General features: G+C 34.9%; 1 pseudogene; it reads left to right on the top strand.

The window, feature by feature from the left end:
- Positions 1-934: 934 nt before the first annotated feature.
- Positions 935-21,133, top strand: part of LOC136388080 (G2/mitotic-specific cyclin-B1-like) — a 31,735-nt pseudogene continuing 11,536 nt past the window's right edge.

Here is a 21,133-nt window from a genome sequence, read left to right on the forward strand (position 1 = left end):
TGCTGCTGCTCCTTTGGTGACCATTTAGGCTCCTGTGGCTGCTGGCTTTTGGCCAGAAGCTGAGACTCGAGCTCTTGAATCCGCAGTTGTTTCTCCAACAACTGCCGGTGAAAACGTTCAGCTTCCAGGGTAAACTGCAACTCGCGAACCCATAATTCCTTCTCCAGTGCTCGCTCCAATTCCAGCCTTTTCTGCCGTTCTATTTGCAATTCATACTGAAGCTTTTGACCTCGGGCAGCTTCTCGCACAGAACTCTTGGTTTCCTCTTGAGTAAAAAACATGTAGCCCATGGCCCCTAAAAGGACAGCCATGGGGAGCCAGAGCAGCAACCAGTACTCTATCCCACCCATCAAGGGTGGTGGCCCCATACCAATCTCTGAATCCTGCCGGAAACTACGCCAGTTGCAAGGCCAGGAGCCGCCATCGGGGCCATTCACATGCAGGTTCTCATTGGATTCGGGCAGACGATAAAGAAATGGCGAAGTCGGAGGATGGTGGGCCATCCTATTTATTGGTGTCTCACTAAGACAGGCAAACCACAAAAGAAGACAAGGGAAAAGCAGAAAACCAGCTTTTCCCATGAAGGGCAAGGGATCAGGGAAGCCCCTGCAATTGTGATAGCAGGAACTGAGTGAGCCAGCTCCTGGTCTGTCCCACTTTATAGTGTAGAAAACCAAAATCCCTTAATCCAATATACAAACAAGCAAGTCTCCGATACAAAGTCACTTATCCAAGGCATAATTGGATTCCCCATGAGAGTGCACCACCCAGATCATACAATCAGTCAAGGGTGTGAGGAAAAGCTCAGTCCTAAAACCAAACCTTAGGCTACAACGACCTGGCCTGCTTATAACCTGTCCCCCACACCCAATATAAGTTACAAGCGAGCAAACATATATATCATATTTATAAGCTTATTTGACCAACATTCAGTATGGCAAATGCAAAGCACATGGCTGTGGCCACAGCTGCAGCCTCCAAATCCAAGGTGGGCCTTGGAACAGGTCTTGGAGATATCGGTAACTAATTCAGTGAACAGCCACATGCTAAATTGACTCTGAAAAAGGAAGCAAAGACTCTAGCTACTGGAAAAGTGGTTGCTAAAGAACTATCTAAACTTCTGGAAAGGGTACTTGAACCCGTGCCGGTTACTGTGACTCTGTTGCAGACAGCTCCAGAACAAGAACCAGAGCTTCTTAATGAAGCAGAACTTCCACCTGAACCTATTTGAACTGATATTTTCTCTCTAAACCCAATGAAAACATCTGCATGTGCCTCTGCAGAAGAACAATCATGTGAGGTCTTCTCTAATGTAATTGTGTGTATGCATGTGTGTATGTGTGACAGAGAGAGACAGAAAGAGGGACAGATAGGGACAGACAGACCAGAAGGGAGAGAGATGAGAAGCATCAATCCTTCATTGCAGCTCTTTAGTTGTTTATTGATTGCTTTCTCATATGTGCCTTGACTGGGGGTTACAGCAGACTGAGTGGCCTCTGCTCAACCAGTGACCTTGGGCTCAAGCTGGTGAGCCTTGTTCAAACTAGATGAGCCCCTGTTCAAGCCAGCGACCTCGTGGTTTTGAACCTGGGTCCTGCATTTCCCAGTCTGATACTCTATCCACTTGCCAATGCCTGGTCAGGCTGTCTGATGTAATTCTTTTGTGAATGGTGTGGATGCAGAAGATGGAGCATTTCTCAACCATTGTAGTGAATATGTGAACAGATATCTGTGCTTATCAGAGACAACTTGAGAAAGAGCAAGCAGTCAGACCAAAATACCTAGTGGGTCGTGAAGTCACTGGAAGCACAAGAGCCATCCTGACTCACTGGCTGGTAGAAGTTAGTTGAAATACAGGTTACTGCAGAAGACCAGGTACATGGCTATTTTCATTATTGATCAGTTCATGCAGAGTAATTCTGTGTGCAACAAGATGCAGCAGCTGGTTGGTGCCATGCCATGTTTAATGTGAGCAAATGAAAAGAAATGCACCCTCCAGAAATTGGTGACTTTGTATTTGTGACTGACAACATTTATACTAAGCTCCAAATCAGACAGATTGAAATGAATATTTTAATAACTTTAAATTTTGGTCTGGGTTTCCCTTTACCCCTATATTTTCTTTGGAGAACATCTGAGATTGGAGAGGTTGATGTGCATCAACACACTCTAGCCAAATACCTGATGGAATTAACTGTGTTGGACCATAATATGATGCACTTTCTTCCTCAGATTGCAGCAGGAGCTTTTTTTTTTAGCACCGAAAATTCTTGATAACAGTAAATGGACACTAACTCTACAGCATTATCTGTCATATATTGAAGAATCCCTTCTTCTTGTTATGCAAACATTGGCTAACAATATAGGCATGGCAAATAGTAGGCTTACAGAACACAGGGATATCACAGACGCAGAGAACAGACTGACAGCAGTCAGAAGGGATGGAGGTTAAGGGCTGTGTGAAAAAGGTAGAGGGATTAAGGAAAGAAAAAAACTCATAGACACAGGGGGTGGGGAGGTAGAAGAGGGTAAAGGGGAGTTAAATGGTGATGGAAGGAGACTTGACTTGGTGTAGTGAACATAAAATACAATATGCAAATGATGCATTATAGAATTGTAAACCTGAAACCTAGATAATGTTAACCAATGTCACCCTAATAAAATTCAGTTAAAAAAAAAACAAGTATGCCACATCTAACCATGCTAAGATCAGCACTCAAACACAGCTGAATTCAGCACTAGTTTAAAATTTAACCAAGGCTATGGCAAAGGCATAACTTCTCTACTTGAGTTGGAGCACTGAACTATTTGCAAATAAAATGGGCACCATGTGCTATCTGTATATATTACTTAAAGAAAGGCATGTGTTTGAGTAGATAGTTTTTCATTTGAATTATTACTTGATTTCATGATATTAATATATTTAACCTATTTTCTCTTATACTATGCTAAATGCTGTCATAACTAACTGTGAATTAAAGTTACATCCTGTCCTTCAAATATAGCAATATCCATAACTTTGATCACTTTTCTGACTCTTGCAAGTGGCACCCTGAAAGTTATTCTGAAATACCCAGGGCCTCATTGTGAGTTTATTACTTGGTCACTTACTGATTGAGAGAGTAAAGAAAAGAAAGGCTCTATCCAAGGGAACAATGAATAACATTGACTAAAGAGCATAAAAAGATGTAACATCTTAGTCTCTATACTATTATTTGGCAATAGCAATTAGGTAGTCCAGAGGCACAGTTGGCTGTCGCTATTTGTTCAAAATCTCCTTTAGCTGGAGAAATGTTTTATGCTCTTTCTTCGTATGAAACTAAATCTCTAAAATTTTAAATAAATATTTGTACTTAAGAATCACAAATTATATAAAGATAGACTTTTAAAAGCTAATTAACCATGGTACAGATCACAGCTTTATTAATATAAAGAACAGTTAAATAAAAATGATAATTTAAAAAATTACATTGTATATTGTTTCTCGGAAGAATCAATTTATCACCATGGGAAAATTTGGTTAATACTAATTTCAGTAGAAATGTTAATCTCCCTTAAATCTTGATAAAAGTCAATTTCCCTAGTAATTTTCTGGCCCTTTTGGTATACCTAAAGATGATTTTATTAATCAAACAAAACAAATATTATAAACTAGAAATATTGAATAAAAATATTATTTGATTTTAAAGCATTTTATATCTGCACCACCACTTTTGCATTTTATAAGAAGTACCATTTTGTTGTATGTTTCTTGTTAATAGGGTAGAAAGAAGTTTTCAATTATCAGATAGTTTTTTACTTCAAGTTAAATAAACTTCTCAAAATTTACATTGGAATATAGAAGACAATCCAGCAATAGCTTCAAACTTCTAAAGAAAAATTTTATCAACTAAGAATTTACTATTCAGTCAACCAGATAACCAACTACAGGATTAGAATAAAGCTATTTTCATAAGTGCCAGGACTCAAAATATGGGTTTTAGTCTTTCATTATAATGATGCTAATAAAGGGTATATTAACAATTCTTGACAAAATCAGGAAAAACAATATCTGTTACTCATAAAATAGGAATTATGGAATAGAAGGGAGGTGAAGAAGATTCTGAATATAATGATGAAGAAAAGACCTATGAGGACACACAATTCCAGGAGAGATTTCTCCAATGGAGTAAATGACATTGATATGTTGTCTGATGAATTTGACCATATTGAAAAGTGATTTTTATTTTTATGGAAGAACTTAGAGAAAATTAATATAAATAAATAGAAAATTCTATCTAAAAGTTGAGATCATTAACTCCAGAAAAATTAAAATTATGTACTATACAATACAGCATCCATGATTTAGTACAATGTAGTGAAAACCATCACAGTAATGTAAATACAAAATGTCACACTAACCAAATATTCTTATAGTTAATTAAGAATTAGAAAATGTCTAAAATTAAAAGATATATTAAAAACAATTTACTTAGTAAGGTGGGAAAATATCATAAGCATTTGAAACAATTTAAAGTGATTACCTTTTGAGAATAGAAATTAGGATAAGAGGAGAACTCTGACTTGTTTTTGTTATTAGCAGTTTACAATAGTTTTTATGCTCAAACCAGGAGCAGGCATTATTGAATAAAAGTAAATATTCAAGTTAATTAAGAGCTGAGACAAATATGCTAAATTATGCAAATAATTTAAATCTGGTGGGATTTGCATAGATGTCTATTATAATAGATCTAGAACAAATATTCCAAAAATTTATATGGAACCAAAAAGAACACGAATAGCCTCAGCAATCTTTAAAATGAAGAACAAAGTGGGAGGTATCACACTACCTGACATCAAGCTTTATTACAAGGCCGTTGTAATCTAAATAACTTCATACTGGCATATGAAATGGCATATAGCTCAAGGGAACAGAACAGAGAATCCAGAAATAAAGCCATGACTTTATGGTTAATTCATATTTGACAAAAGAGGCAAGATTATATGATAAAGTAAAAACAGTTTCTTTAATAAACAGTGTTGGCAAAATTGGACAGGTACATGCAAATAATTAAACTACCACCAACTTGCACCACACAAAAATAAACTCAAAATAAATGAAAGATTTAAATGTTAGTCATGAAATCATAAAAATCCTAGAAGAAAATAAGGTCAGTAGAATCTAAGAAATATCTCATAACAATATTGTTGCCGATATATCTCTTCAGGCAAGTGAAACAAAAGAAAAAATAAACAAATGATTCCACATCAAATGAAAAAGCTTTCGCAAAGCAAAAGAAACCATCAATGAAATCAAAAGGCGCCCCATTGTCTAGAAGAACTAATTTGCCAATACATCTAATAAGGAATTAATAACCAAAATTTATAAAGAACTTATAAAACTTAACACTAGGGGAAAAAAATCCAATTAAAGACAGGGCATATGACCTGAATAGACACTTCTCCAACAAGGACATACATATGACCAATAGGCGTATGAAAAAATGCTCATGCCACTAATCATCAGAGAGATACACATTAAAACCACAATGAGATATCACCTCATACCTGCCTGAATGACTATCATCAACATATCAACAAATAAAAAGTGCTGGCGATGGTATAGAGAAAAAGAAATTCCTCTGCACTATTGGTGGAAATGCTGACCTGTGCAGTCACTGTGAAAAACAGTATGGCTTTTCCTCAAAAAAATTAAAATGGATCTGCCTTTTCATTCAGCAATTCCACTTAAAAAAGTTTATCCTAAGAATCCAGAAACACTAATTGAAAAGAAGATATGCACTCTCATGTTCATTGTAGCGTTATTTACAATAGCCAAGATTTGGAAACAGCCAAGGTGTCCATCAAAGGATGAGTGGATAAAAAAGCTGTGGTATGTATACACAATGGAATACTATGTGGCTGTAAAAAAAAAAAAAAAAAAAAGGAAATCTTACCTTTTGCAACAGAATGGATGGACTTGAAGATTATTATGCTAAGTGAAATAAGCCAGGCAGAGAAAGACAAATATCATATGACCTCACTTATATGTGGAATCTAATGAACACAATAAAATGAAGAACAAAATAGAAACAGAGGCAGAGTCACAAGAAACAGGTAGACAGCTGTCAGATGGAAAGGGAAATAAGGAACTGGATCATAGAAAGTGAAGGGATCAACCAAAAAACAGATATACATAACACATATATATACTATACAGACAACAGAGTGGCAAAGAGTGGGGGTGTATAGGAGGAAAAAAACTTACATTGGGGCGGGAAAGAGGAAGGGGTGGGACATGATGTGGTGTGTAGATGGTATTACATTGAGTTGTCCACTTGAGATCTGTATGGTTTGGCGAACCATGACAACCCAATAAACTAAAAAATAATAACAATAATCCTTCAAGTATCAATGTTGTTTGTAGGGGGAAAAAAAGACATACTGTGGCTTTTTTTTTTTCTCCTTTCCTAAGTAACAAGTTTGCCTTTTCAAAAAGCATCTGTCAAAGAAGTCAAATGTGTTTTCTTTTAATAATTCATAGAAGTTTCCCTTAAGAGTGCATTTTGGGAATGTACACTGCACATTGATTCTTTAGCTATGCTGTTGTTTTCAGAAATTAAATGATTAACATATGGAGGCCTGGTTGACCAAAGGTGGTTTAGAAGATAAAGAATCTGATCTGATTTTGATCCAAGTCTTGACAGAATCCTCTAGAGCAGGGGTCTCAAACTCACGGCCCGTGGGCCGCATGCGGCCCGCTGAACAATTTTGTGCGGCCCACAGACTAATCCACGAAGTTCAAAATATTTTGGATAAAATTAAGTAAGCCTAGGGGCCTACTTGTATTTTTCATTTCTCTAGCATCCTAGCTAGATATTAGCTTAGTTAACAGCAGTTGTGATGCGAACTACAGTTTCTGGTCGTTTTGTGACACTGAGTAAACTGCATGTATGATTGTGCTTGTTGTACTGATTTTTTTTTGTTTTCAACTGCAGTGAGAAAAGTGTTGCGTAACAGTTGCCTTTTGTAGACCTAGTGAGGCCCGCCGAACGGCTGTGATCTTGCTCTGCGGCCCACATGCTGAGTTGAGTTTGAGACCCCTGCTCTAGAGGCTATATTTTTCACGTAAAAAAATTTAAATCACATATTTATCTATTATAATAAAAAACCTTTCCATTTTGATAAGGAGGGCATGCATATTAATCAAACATAATTGGTATTATCCATTTATAAACTATAAACATGCAAAGCACTTTTTGTTATGCCACGTCGTGTTTATTATTTTATTATTAATATAATACTATGCTTTACGCATGTTAACATAGTACTATACATAATAATTTGCTGAGGACTAAGATAACACATTAAACACAAAATACTTTGAGTAATAAAATTTAAAAGTGTGGGAGTTTCAAAAAAATTACTTGATGCAGACTATGCCATCAAATAAGTCAGAATTTCTTGTGTAAGTTATTTGATTATAATTAAGTAATACAATTGGTAAATACTATTATCAGACTATGAAATTAAAGGATAGAGAGAAGAGTGAGATTAAAATGAACTGTACTGTAATAGTAAGAAAAGTTATATGGCAGAATTGACATGGCCTAAATCTTGAAATAGATGTAAGATTTGAAACAGTGTAAATGAGACAAGAGAGCAATCTGAGCCTGGAGGAGGAGCATAAGATACAGGATAGTGAAAAAGATACCTCTCTATTAGTCTGAGTACAATGTTAGTAATGAATATTGTAAAAGGGATTTTTTATACTATAACAGTTATGACCTTGTAAAAGTGACACAAAGTGATTATTAATGACAAATGATAGAGGTAATATTAATAATATTTGTTTCACTTGTAAGGCAATTATCAATGGTAATTAAGGTTTAAGTAATTAAACCAAAGCTAAATTATATTGAGTTAACTAAAACTAATGAACTATTAATTTATTCTTAAATGCATTTTATTGAAAGTCTTTTGTGGACCAGTGAAGTGGACCTAAATTAGGTACTCAGGATACAGTGATGAATAAGGCATATGATTCAGGTTTAAACATACTATATATTCTGTTATTCTGTTAAAAAGGCACTTACATAAACATGTACACTATGAAAAAACGTAATGTTTTCAGAGGGAGATAAAGAGGCCAGGTTATGAGAAGAAAAATATTTACATGGTTCCAAACTTCCATCCAAGAGATGGCTAATCAGTTGAAAGGGTAAATAAAATTAGTAACAATATAGTGGAGATTTCAGAAACACTTTGATCTGGGTGACAAATTATTAGAGATATATTATGTGTCCCCAGTCATTATATATAGAGAAAGATGCAATAACATAACTTTTATAATATTATAGCCTGGTATATTATCCACACATTATAGAAGAGATATGGCAAGACTTAATAAATGGCCCAAGAATACACAGGTGCAATGTATTCAATATTAGGACTAAAGTTAAAACTCAAGTAAAGTATCCCTAGGTTTGTTTTTTGTTTTGTTTTTAAATAAAATTTATTGGTATGACATTGCTTAATAAGATTATATAAGTTTTGAATGTGCATTTCTGTGATGTGTGATTTGCATACATATTTTATATATATTGGATTGTGTTCTCACCACCAAAGTCAAATTATCTTCTTACACCATATATTTGACCCTCTTAATCCTTTATTACCCACCTCGCCACCCTTCTCTCTGAAAACCACCATACACAAATGTATGTCTGTACATACATTTTTGTTTGTTTTTCTTCTTTGTTAATTTATTGATATGTTTTATATCCCACACATGAGTGAAATCATATGGTTCTTAACTTTTTCTAATTTATTTTTTTAGCATGATATTCTCAAGATTCATCCATGTTGTTGCATATGGCAGTATTTCACCATTTCTTATGGCTGAGTAGTATTCCATCATATATATCAATATGTACCACAAATTCTTTATCCAATCTTCTATCAAAGAAAACTCTGGTTGGTTTGATGTCATGGCTCCCATGAATAAGGGTATAATGAACATAGAAGTGCAGATCTTTGCTAATAAACATTTTGACCCAAGGAAAAGGGCTGCTGGATCGTTATAATAGCAGTATTCTTAATTTTTTGAGGAATCTCCATACTGTTGTCTATAGTGGCTGTACCAGCTTACATTCCCAACAGCAGTGAATGAAGGTTTCTTTTTCTCCATAATCTCTCCAACCCTGGTTATTACCTGTCTTATTGATAACAGCCATTTTAACAGGTGTAAGGTGGTATCTCGTAGTTTTGATTTGCATTTCCCTAATATCTAGCAAAGTTAAGCATCTTTTTATGTATCTGTTGACCATTTGTATGTCTATGTTCTTAACTACTGGCAAGCAAAATAAAGAGACTTTCCTTATATTCAGAATTGTATAATTTTTACTCTCATTTTGTTTCTTATGTTTACAAATTTTTAATTCCAAAATTCATTTTTCAATCCATTCCAATCAAGGGCAATCAGTGTTCCGGTATTCTTGGTCTGTCATAAATGGATGCTAGTCAGAGGAAGTGAGCCCCCTCTCCCTTGGCTGAACTTGTTTGGAATTTAACCTCTACAGTATAATCACCTATAATCATCAGAACTTTCCAGGCTCCCACCCCCACCCCAGCAATTCTGTGTTACAGAGCTTAAATTCAAGGCAAGTATCCCATAAATTTTATTCTATGATTGTATAAAAATCCTTCCTTGTTTTCCTTAGTCATTATAGTGCTGGAAAGATATAATATTAATATTTAATTTTGTCTTAATTTTATACTGATTGCTTTCTCTGTAGAAGGTCAGTCTTAGTTGTATACTAAGAACCTGATTTTAGTACTATCTTTAGAATCTTTTAGCCAGACCAAAATAAAATACCTGTTTCCTAGAAGTCTTTGAACTCTAGTAAGTCTATGTACTTTACGAAGAACTAAGTCCTTTGAATTCTACCTCTAGACTATATGAATTTGTCTTCATATCAGTGGCCATCTTTACTATCCATTTTTTATATTGTGGACAGAATTTTTTACACACACACACACACACACACACACACACACACACACACACACACCCAGAATGAGTTATTGGGGCATCATTCTGGGCTGTTGCCATAAAATCTTTGTATTGCTTATCTTGTATTCTTTATTAAAGTAAATAATCATAGTACTAAGTGAAGTCTTTCCTACCGTGTGAATTTAATTAACAACTTGACAAAAGACCATTGTCATTAGCCAACCAGAGCAGGGGATGGTATAATATAAATATTTAAATTTTATTTCACTGTGTTTTCTTGTTAAAAATCCTTCAATATCTACCTGTTATAAGAATAAACTCTAAACAGTATATACTCAAAAATATTGCTTGCAAAATTTTACGATTTGGCCTATGCTGATTTTCCAAGATCATCTTATATCAGTAGTACATTAGTTTATATTCAAATATTCTTCCCTTGCAGAAATTATTTTGGAAGGAATTCATCATTCTTCTGAGTAAAATATCACTTTATAATATTTTTTTTGGTATTTTTCTGAAGCTGGAAATGGGGAGGCAGTCAGACAGACTCCCACTTGTGCCAGACCGGGATCCACCCAGCATGCCCACCAGGGGGCGATGCTCTGCCCATCCAGGGCATCGCTCTGTCGCGACCAGAGCCACTCTAGCGCCTAGGGCAGAGGCCAAGGAGCCATCCCCAGCGCCCGGGCCATCTTTGCTCCAATGAAGCCTCGGCTGCGGGAGGGGAAGAGAGAGCCAGAGAGGAAGGAGAGGGGGAGGGGTAGAGAAGCAGATGGGCGCCTCTCCTGTGTGCCCTGGCTGGAAATTGAACCCGGGACTTCCGCACACCAGGCCGACGCTCTACCACTGAGCCAACCGGCCAGGGCTCACTTTATAATTTTATCATGTAACTCCTTACATGTGTGTAAGTGTATGTTATTACACTTTGTTCTAATCTTTAACATATTATAAAATTGTTAGGAAGAGAAAGTTTTCACTTTTTATATATTATGGTATGCCTACCTTGCACAGAAAAAAAATCAATTAGTAAGATATAAAGTTAGAAAAATACATAGAAGTGAAAAATTCACTATTCTATATTATCTTGAGAGTTTTTCCATTAATTACTACATTGCTTAATAGATAGAACATGAAGGATGGGAAAATCCAAAAGTAAGTTCTAAATAAAATGATTGCAGGATTTTCACATGAGCAAAAAGTGAAAGAGAAAGAATTGCAGAATTAGGGGCTCTTATTTGAAATATGTTTAGTTGTCAAAATGACATACTATATAGGCTTAATGCATTTAGTTTCCTAACTTTTCACTTTACCCAATCGGGAGTATATTAAGCTGAAACTAAGAAAATATAATGTAACTTTGTTTCTGTCTCTGCAGTGTATAAAGAGATTAAAGGTGCACTATTTAGCTTATATTTCTACTCCAGCTCAGCCTCTCAGGCTCAGCTTATTTGTACAGTTGCCCATTTTCAATAGTGTTCTCCACAGGTGACCCAGTGTATTTATTTTTCAGTTGTTATAATGAATCTACTAGATTTTACTTTAGATTTGCTATTTTTCAGTTAGGACTAAAACTTTAAACATATGGCTGTTCCTTTTTTCCTTTTTATTCTTTGGAAATTTACTATTTGTACATTTGTCATTTACAGACAATTCTGATGACAAGTATCTGGCCACTATTGTTCAGATTTCTCACTGAGCTCTGTGTGAAAATAACTGGACTCTTTGTACATAGAATATAAATTATAGAAATGTACTTGGTAGAGTATCATTTTTAAGAATGATAGATATACTGAAACATGAGCATTGTCAGGTAAAATCCAACTTTGTTACTAGACACTCATAGATACTATCTAGCTTTTTAAAAAATAAGGATTTCTAACGAAAAATATAAGTAAATCTATTTAACAGTCTTAGTTCTACAATAGTACCATTGCAGGAATTTTATTATATTTATCACTAATATTTTTATCAGCCTCAAAAGTTTGTATTTTTTTTTTATTTATTTATTTTCATTTTTCTGAAGCTGGAAACAGGGAGAGACAGTCAGACAGACTCCTGCACGCGCCTGACCGGGATCCACCCGGCACACCCACCAGGGGCGGCGCTCTGCCCCCCAGGGGGCGATGCTCTGCCCATCCTGGGCGTCGCCATATTGCGACCAGAGCCACTCTAGCGCCTGGGGCAGAGGCCAAGGAGCCATCCCCAGCGCCCGGGCCATCTTTGCTCCAGTGGAGCCTTGGCTGCGGGAGGGGAAGAGAGAGACAGAGAGGAAAGCGCGGCGGAGGGGTGGAGAAGCAAATGGGCGCTTCTCCTATGTGCCCTGGCCAGGAATCGAACCCGGGTCCTCCGCACGCTAGGCCGACGCTCTACCGCTGAGCCAACCGGCCAGGGCTAAAAGTTTGTATTTTTAATGTGATGAAACAGAGGGCAACATTTTGATCTACTCATTAGAACTACAAGATTTTCAACATCTAGATATGCATGAGAATTTATTAAATATAATATATGATATCATAAAATTTGATATTTATTTATTTTGTTGTTAAAATAGTTACCCATCACTAAAATAAAAATTGTTATTTATGCAAATGATTGCTAACATAGAATAGTTTGAGCTATTGTAATGTAGGCACACATGAATACTTTTTAAGTAAATAAACACTAATCCAAAGTTTTACTTTTTTTAATTTTATTTATTCACTTTAGAGAGGAGAGAGAGAGAGAGACAGAGAGAGAGAGGAGAGAGATACGGGGGGAGGAGCAGGAAGCATCAACTCCCATATGTGCCTAGACCAGGCAAGCCCAGGGTTTCGAACCGGTGACCTCAGCATTTCCAGATCGACGCTTTATCCACTGCGCCACCACAGGTAAGGCCAACTTTTTATAATTTATTGAAAAAGTGTCTTGTTTCCTCGATACAATAATGTATATCTCAAGATTCTGTGTTACAATTGTTGTATTGGAACAGCGAGATAAGACATTTTGCCACACAATCAATCAATTAGCCAAATTAAGAAATTAGGAATCTTTAATTTGCTGGCTACGCGGACCACGTGGAAACCTATGTCGTTCAATTCAATGTGGCCCTGAACACAATTTGGGGTTAGGTTTTATAGGGAGAATTACATACTCATTTAGGAATGGGAGGGAAGAAAGCATAACAGTAAAACAAAATAGTGAAACAAGCTTTCTTATAATATTTATCTATAGGGTTAATTCAGGGAGAAACATTCTGAGAACACCTGCTATTTTGCAAAGCTAGTCCAAGGTCACAGTCTGGGAAACCAGTCTCAAGGCCAATAGGGAGTAACTTATTTTCAGAAAAAGTAAGTTCTGCTAAAAGTCTCTTTGTTTTAGAGAAAGTAAGTTTGTCAAAAATTATTCGTTACAAGCCTTTCTTTTCTACACTTCAGAAATAAATTAAAAATTATAATTTTATCATATTACTAGTAGTATAAAAATAGTTGCAAGTAAAGTCAATGTCAGTGAAGATGGTGATTTCATAATCACACATAAATGTTGATTTGTTTTTCACTTAACTAAATAGCAAGGATTCTCATATATCTAAGTGCATTAATAACCATTGCTATCAAGAATCAGATGGAGTAATTCCTGGATCTCAACTGCCCTCCAAATTGGTAATATTGTCATTAGAGCAAGATTTTTGGACATATACTAACTGTCCTTTTATCTACAAAAGTAGGGAAAATGATGAAATATGCAGATTATATAAAATGCATATGAAATACTCGACTGCTAGTGTGAAAGAGGTTGGTGTGAAGATGTTAAATGCCCTAAATATCATCCACATTAATAAAGCCTGAAAAATATTTTAATAAGATTTAAAACTATTGCAACTGCTAATATAATTTCCAAATCACCTTAATGATATAAAATGTGGTATATATAAATGAGTGTATCTCTCATTCAAGTCTTTTCTCACATTAGTGTATTTACTGCAACAGACTTTTAGCAGTTCAGGTGGCCAATAAAAGAACAATTAGAATTCTATACTTTCAAATTGTGATGTTGCCCAAGTATATTTTGTACATTAACAATTTAATTGTGTTAATAAGTTTCCTAATATATAGTAAAGTTAATTGTGCATTTACTTCAAAATTAATATTTTTCTCCTATCACTCTTCTAAAACTGTTTATGTCAAAGTCACCATTTCTTGTGTTGCCAAACATGACTGTCAAATATGAATTAGAAATTCATTTGATTTATCAAAAGATTTTGAAATGGTTGGTTACTTTCTTTTTTCCTCCCTTATGCCTTTACTGGTCTCTGCTCTTCCCTTTGATGTCTTACTTTCAGATTGTCTGCATGGCTCAGTCTTTATCTATACTTTTCTTTTAAAGATCTCTAATCTCGTAGTCTAAATACCACCTCTACATCATACATACGAACACACATCCACACACTTTTTTTTTTTTAGAGAATTCAGTCATAATATATAGGGTATTTAGGACCTAGATATCAAACAACAAAAGTTCATTTCTTGATTATGAAAAGCTGACTTACTGGTTTGGTGATTCAGCAGGGCAGATTTCATCCATGAGTAGGATTAGAATCCCAGATATTTTACCAATTTAAAACACCTATTTATTTTTTTAATTGACTATTTTGGGGTGACACAGACTAACATCATTTTACAGGTTTCAGGTGCCCAATTATACAACAGATCTCTGTACACCATATTGTGTGTTTACCCTTTTTAAGTCAAGCCTTTGTCCATGAACACTTATCCCACTCTACCCTCCTTAACCTCATCCTTTTTCACAATCACCACACTGTTTACTGTGTCCATAAGTTTATTTTTTTTCTCTTTTTTTGTCCATTTTTTGCTTAATCACTCCACCTTGCTCAATCAGGCCTCTCCCCTGACAGTTGTCAGCTTACTCTCTATGTGTGAAACTGTCTCTATTTTGCTTGTTAGTTCATTTTGTTCATTATATTCCACATACGAGTAAAACACGTGGTACTTGTTTTTCTCTGACCGGTTCATTTCATTTAGCATAATGCTCTTTAGGTCCACCCATGCTGTCCAAAAGGCAAGATGACCTTTTTTATTATGGCCACATAGTATTCCATTGTGTAAATGTACCACTGCTTTTTATTCACTAATATACTGATGGATACTTGGGCTGTTACCAGAACTTGGCTTTTGTAAATAATGCTGTAGTGAACATTGGGGTACATAGATTCTTTTAAATTAGGTTTTGGGATTTTTAGGATATATTCCCAGAAGTGGAATTAATGAGTCAAAAAGCAGTTACATTTTTAATTTCTTGAGGTAACTCCATACTGCTTTCCATAGTAGCTACACCAGTCTGCATTCCCACCAACAGTGCACAAGGGTTCCCTTTTCTCTACATCCTTGCCAACACTTGTTTGTTATTTAAAACCCCTCCTTAATATCCCGTGACCTCACAGTTTCCAAAAGGAGAATGGGCAGTTGAACTCAGCTAATTAGATATACTTATCCTCAGGTAAAACAAATTATTTCCACCCACATTTGATTTGCTAAACTAAATCACAAGGCCATGCCTAAATTCTCGTTGATGGGAAGGTAAAACCTGTGTGACTGATGTTATGGAACTAGATATTGATGAACAGATGTAATGCACATCAAAGATGCCTTTGTCAAAGGAGTGTCTTTTATTAAGATTTAAAATATTAGATGTAAAATGCTTAGAACAGTCCCCAGCACAAATTAAATGTAATATTTGTCATTATTTATTATGACTTGGGACAGACATTCATACATTTGAGCTGAAGAACTAAGGAAACATTCAGAATAAAATTCCAGTGAGTGAGTTAGTATTATAGAATAAAGAGCTGTCAATCAAGAAAGGAAATCTGAAGGTTAGCATCTATAAGAAAAAAAAACACTTAGAAAGATTAACTTCTAAGATAGAGGACATTTCTGAAGTAATGGCTATAGAAGAAAAGACATTTTAAAAGTAAAAAGAAAAGAGATTAGCTTCTAAGCATAAGAGAATCAATACTTTTTCCTGAATCTAAATCCATTAAAATAGATGTAATGGAGAATTATATTTTTATATTTTATAGACATTATATATTATGAAATAACACAGAAAAATAGCAAATTTCCATTGAGTGTTATAAAATATACATCATTGCCTGACCAGGCGGTGGCGTAGTGGATAGAGCATCCAACTAGGATGCGGAAGGACCCAGGTTCTAGACCCTGAGGTTGCCGGCTTGAGCGCGGGCTCATATGGCTTGAGCAAAAAGCTCACCGGCTTGGACCCAGGGTCGCTGGCTAGAGCAAGGGGTTATTCGGTCTGCTGAAGGCCCATGGTCATGGCACATATGAGAAAGCAATCAATGAACAGCTGGGGTGTTGCAATGAAAAACTAATGATTGATTGATGCTTCTCATCTCTCTCCATTCCTGTCTGTCTGTCTCTGTCTATCCCTCTATCTGACTCTCTCTCTATGTCCCTGTAAAAAAAATAAAATAAATAAAATAAAATAAAATATACATCATTAATAAGAAATAATGCAATAATTAGAAAAGAGATAGAGACAGAAACTTCTGGCTTTATAAAATAAAAAAACATATTCTACTTGCCACCTTTGTGTTCTGTACTGCAGACAGGTGAAATATGTATAAATATCTGCTAATAAATGTACGAAAATAATTCACAAGAGAAATGGATAATAAAAATATTAAAATTTATAAAAATTAATAGTAAACTAGGTAAGATAAAATAATATGAGTTTAGTGAATGATTGCATGAATAAATATTGATCTTGTGTTTACTGTCTTTAACTCCAATTTGTATGGACATTATGAGACATTTATGCTTAAAGAGTAAATTATTCAAATCCAATTATATAATGAAAAAATCTTTGGTTGTGGTGGCAATTTTAATTTTGAGAATATTCAGAGAACGAAGATAGCTGACAAAACAGGGAGATTGCATTTTTCTGAGAAGTACTAAGGAAAAACTGATAGTAACATATGCTGTTTGTACCTTATGTGCTCATAATTTCCCTATGAAAAATTACAAGTCACTAATGCTACCACCCAGAAATTATTTTAAATAACGTTAAGGATAAACCTAACCAGAATTGAAATAACCTGTTGAAGTGTAATAATCCTTAATTAAAAGTGTTATAAAGAAAAGAAAAAAAGTGTTATAAATTTTTTTTAATTGAATAAAAATAGAAAAGCTTTGTGAACTGATTATAAACATTTTCTTAATACAAAAATGTTCAAACTCCTTTTAAGAGACATGGTAAAATATGTTGTGATCCTTAGACTTTTTTTTTGAAAAGTACTTTTAGATAAAAGTGAAAATTTTAATTTTGCTCCCCCAAAAATCCTAAAGGGGAATAGTATACAAAATGACTCCAAACATACCAATGGTCATTTTTACAAAAATATTAAACATTTTTTTACTTATTCCAAAATCAAAAAGTTATAATAGAGAGCAAGCTTATTTTCTCAAAAAGTTACTAAGTTATTTTATCTGGTAAACTTTTTCCCTTGAATAAATTTGTCCTTTACTTTGATGGTAAGGTTAACGCTACATATATCTCAACCCTGAATTTTAGTTTACACATTTGTTTCTTTTCTCCTAGTATTTATTTTCCTCCCTCTTTTTTTTTCCTTTCTCCTGCTTCTTCTTTTTATCCTTCTCATTTTTCTTTTATTTTTACTCCTCCTTTTTCCTATCGTGTGTGTGTGTGTGTGTGTGTGTGTGTGTGTGTGTCTCATTGGAACAACTGCCAATTTTCCTGCTTGAAATAGTTTGCAACTCACTTTAACAAAACATTTTGCTTTCTTCATCCTTCTTTTTTAAATAAATGTATTGGGGTGACATTGGATAATAAAATTTTATATATATATATGTTTCAAGTATATAATTCTTCATTTCTTTTTCTACTTTTCTTATAAAAGTTAGTCTGAAACATAGTTTTCCAGAGAAAATAGTGTAAATATTTTAATCTTTTCTAGTATTTATTTATGTTCTAGTCAATTGGTACACAAATAAAATATAATGAACACTACATTTTTCTTTAGGTATCATTATGATTTATTGGATCTATAGAGCTTCCATATCTTTTCAGAAATTGCAGATATTTTTTTATGCGCAAACTATCTTATTTTTCTTAAAGTTCATTCAAGTTTTTATTTCTTTGTCTTTATTCTCATTTTATTTTTACTTTATAGTACATGCTTTTTAAAATAATTTAATGCTGAAATCATTATAGATTCTCATGTGGATAAGAGAAATATATAGAAATTCTCTAAAATCACCCATTTTTCCTAAGGAAATCTTAGTATCTAGAGTAAAATATCACAATGAAGTAACTGACACTGAGATGATCCATTCATCTTTTTTCTCATGTTCTTTTTACAAAACTTCATCTGTCTCTGCTTGCTGTACTACCCATCCTAACAACATGATCAGAAATTATCTGCTATACTTGTGCATTGTACCTGAAATAAGTTACTTTTTTAAGGAGCCCAAAATCTTTTTTGTAAGAAGTGGTATTAAGGACAATAGTTGAGGTACTAGGGTCTTCACTGATACTAGATTGGCATGGCCTTGAAGCCTTTTCAGTATTCAGAGCTAGCAAACATGCATGATTTTATCAGGAAAAAATAAATGATCTATCATCTTTATAGTTTCTCAAATGTATGATTACAGGTTTTAGTTCTATTGTTTTTGTTTGTTAATATTCTTGATTGTGTGTACATATTTGTATTTCTTTTCTCTTTTGCTGTTAGTCCTGGGTTATATTGACATTTAGATTTCATTTTAACATATTATTATTATAGATATTTTCTTTTGTCTCTACATAGTCACATTGTATCCTTCTCTATTCTGCTTTTTTCCTCAGGAAGCTGTTCTGATAGACTTGTTCTCGGGCTTTCATTTAAGATATTGAAGGAACTAGGAAGAAACTGGAGAACTGAATGCAAATAGATAATCACGCAAAATAGAGAATTATTTCTCTGGCTCTTAGTTCAGAATTCCTATCAGGAAAATTATGACAAAGAGCTATTTTCTTGAGTTTACAAGAAAACAACCTTTCTGGTATAGGGGGCTAAAGGTTACATTTTTTCCCCAGACATATAAGCTACTAATATAGTGGTCATATATTGTGAGATATTTGTGTGTATGTGTGTGTGTGTGTGTGTGTGTGTGTGTGTGTGTAGTTTCACCTAATTCTAAATCTCAGTGAACTTTCCAAAAGTATGCATATTAAAAAGGGACCAGGTAAAAGTAGCCATAAATAGGAAAATACTTAAAAACTTCCACCTACATTTAGTAGAGAAATAAATGCAAGGTGAGGCAAAATAGGTCTACAATTGTTTGTATGGAAAGTAATCCTTATTAATAAGTAATAATACAAGTATTAATATCAATAATAAGTCATAGTAAATAATACAAGAATTAAACTCCATGTTTCACATGCTCACAGCTGTAAACCTACTTTTGCCCCATCCTGTATATTAAGATAATTTTATGGAAATAGTTCTCTGACAGGATTGTGGCCTTCAGTGAGAGGATGAAGTCAAACAGTGAGGACTTGGAGGAAATACATATTCTAGCACTGTTTTCTTCCTCTGCCTCCAAATGACGGAACTCAACCAAAAGCTGGAGGGCAAACAACATGTTGATACAGTCCATACTGGATAGACTAATCTAGAAACAGGGCAGCCTCAGGCCCTGGCTGGTTGGCTCAGTGGTAGAGCATCGGCCTGGTGTGCAGAAGTCCCGGGTTTGATTCCCAGCCAGGGCACACAGGAGAAGCGCCCATCTGCTTCTTCACCCCTCCCCCTCTCCTTCCTCTCTGTCTCTCTCTTCCCCTCCCACAGCCGAGGCTCCATTGGAGCAAAGATGGCCTGGGCGCTGGGGATGGCTCCTCGGCCTCTGCCCCAGGCGCTAGAGTGGCTCTGGTCGCAACAGAGCGACGCCCCGGAGGGGCAGAGCATCGCCCCTGGTGGGCGTGCTGGGTGGATCCCTGTGGGGCGCATGCAGGAGTCTGTCTGTCTCTCCCCGTTTCCAGCTTCAGAAAAAAAAATAGAAACAGGGCAGCCTAATAAAGGGTAAAGTTAGCACTGGAAGGGCCTGTATATTGAAAAAAAAATATGTTAGCCTGATGCATATTACTATATGTTAACTAAAATCTCATTTCTATTTTCCTGAGAACACAGGTAAACTACATTTCACAGGCTCCTTTCATGAGATGATGTTACCTTACTAGATTGAGCAAATAAAAATACAGACCAGGTGAAATTTTAATTTGAAATTAAAAAGAAATGATATTTTAGTATAAGTATGTTCCATGAAATATTTGGGTCATACATATAGCAAAAATTATTTATTGTTTACCTAAACTAGAAATATAGTTGGGTGTCCTATATTTTATCTAGCAATGCTAAATCATTAGAAAGTTGAAAGTGATATTAGACTAGTTAGCTGATAAATAGGCTCTCTATAAAATAATTAAATTAATGATACTACTACTAATAATAATAACCTGCATTTGTTAAGTTTGCCCGTCTCTGGTTTAAATTGTCTCACTATGGCCAATCCAAATCGTCTCGCTATGGCCAATTCAAATTACCAATAAGAACTGAACACAAAATTGGAAAATGACATGCACAATTGACCCTTATAAGTCTGTATAAGGCAGTTTCAGCACAAAGTGTGTGTGTGTGTGTGTGTGTGTGTGTATTCAAAACATTAACAATGGAACTGCTTTATAACCAAATTATTTCACTTTGGTGAATTCTTCTGAAGAAATTGGAAACACTAATTCAGAAGTATATATGCACCCCAATGTTAATTATAGCATTATTTACAATAGTCAATATCTGGAAACAGCCCAAGTGGCCATCAGTAATGAGTGGGAAAAAAGCTGTGGTATATTTTCATGATAGGATAATATTTATATATGGCCATAAAAAGAAGGAAATCTTACCCTTTGTAACAGCATGAATGAACCTGAAGTGCATTATGCTAAGTGAAATAAGCGAGTCAGAGAAAGAGATTTCACTCATATGTGGAATCTAATGAACAAAATAAAGTTCAAAATAGAAACAAACTTAAAGATACACAGAATAGACTGACAGCTTGAGAGGGGAGG

The sequence above is a fragment of the Saccopteryx leptura genome, chromosome 1 (assembly GCF_036850995.1).
Source record: "Saccopteryx leptura isolate mSacLep1 chromosome 1, mSacLep1_pri_phased_curated, whole genome shotgun sequence".
NCBI lineage: Eukaryota > Metazoa > Chordata > Mammalia > Chiroptera > Emballonuridae > Saccopteryx > Saccopteryx leptura.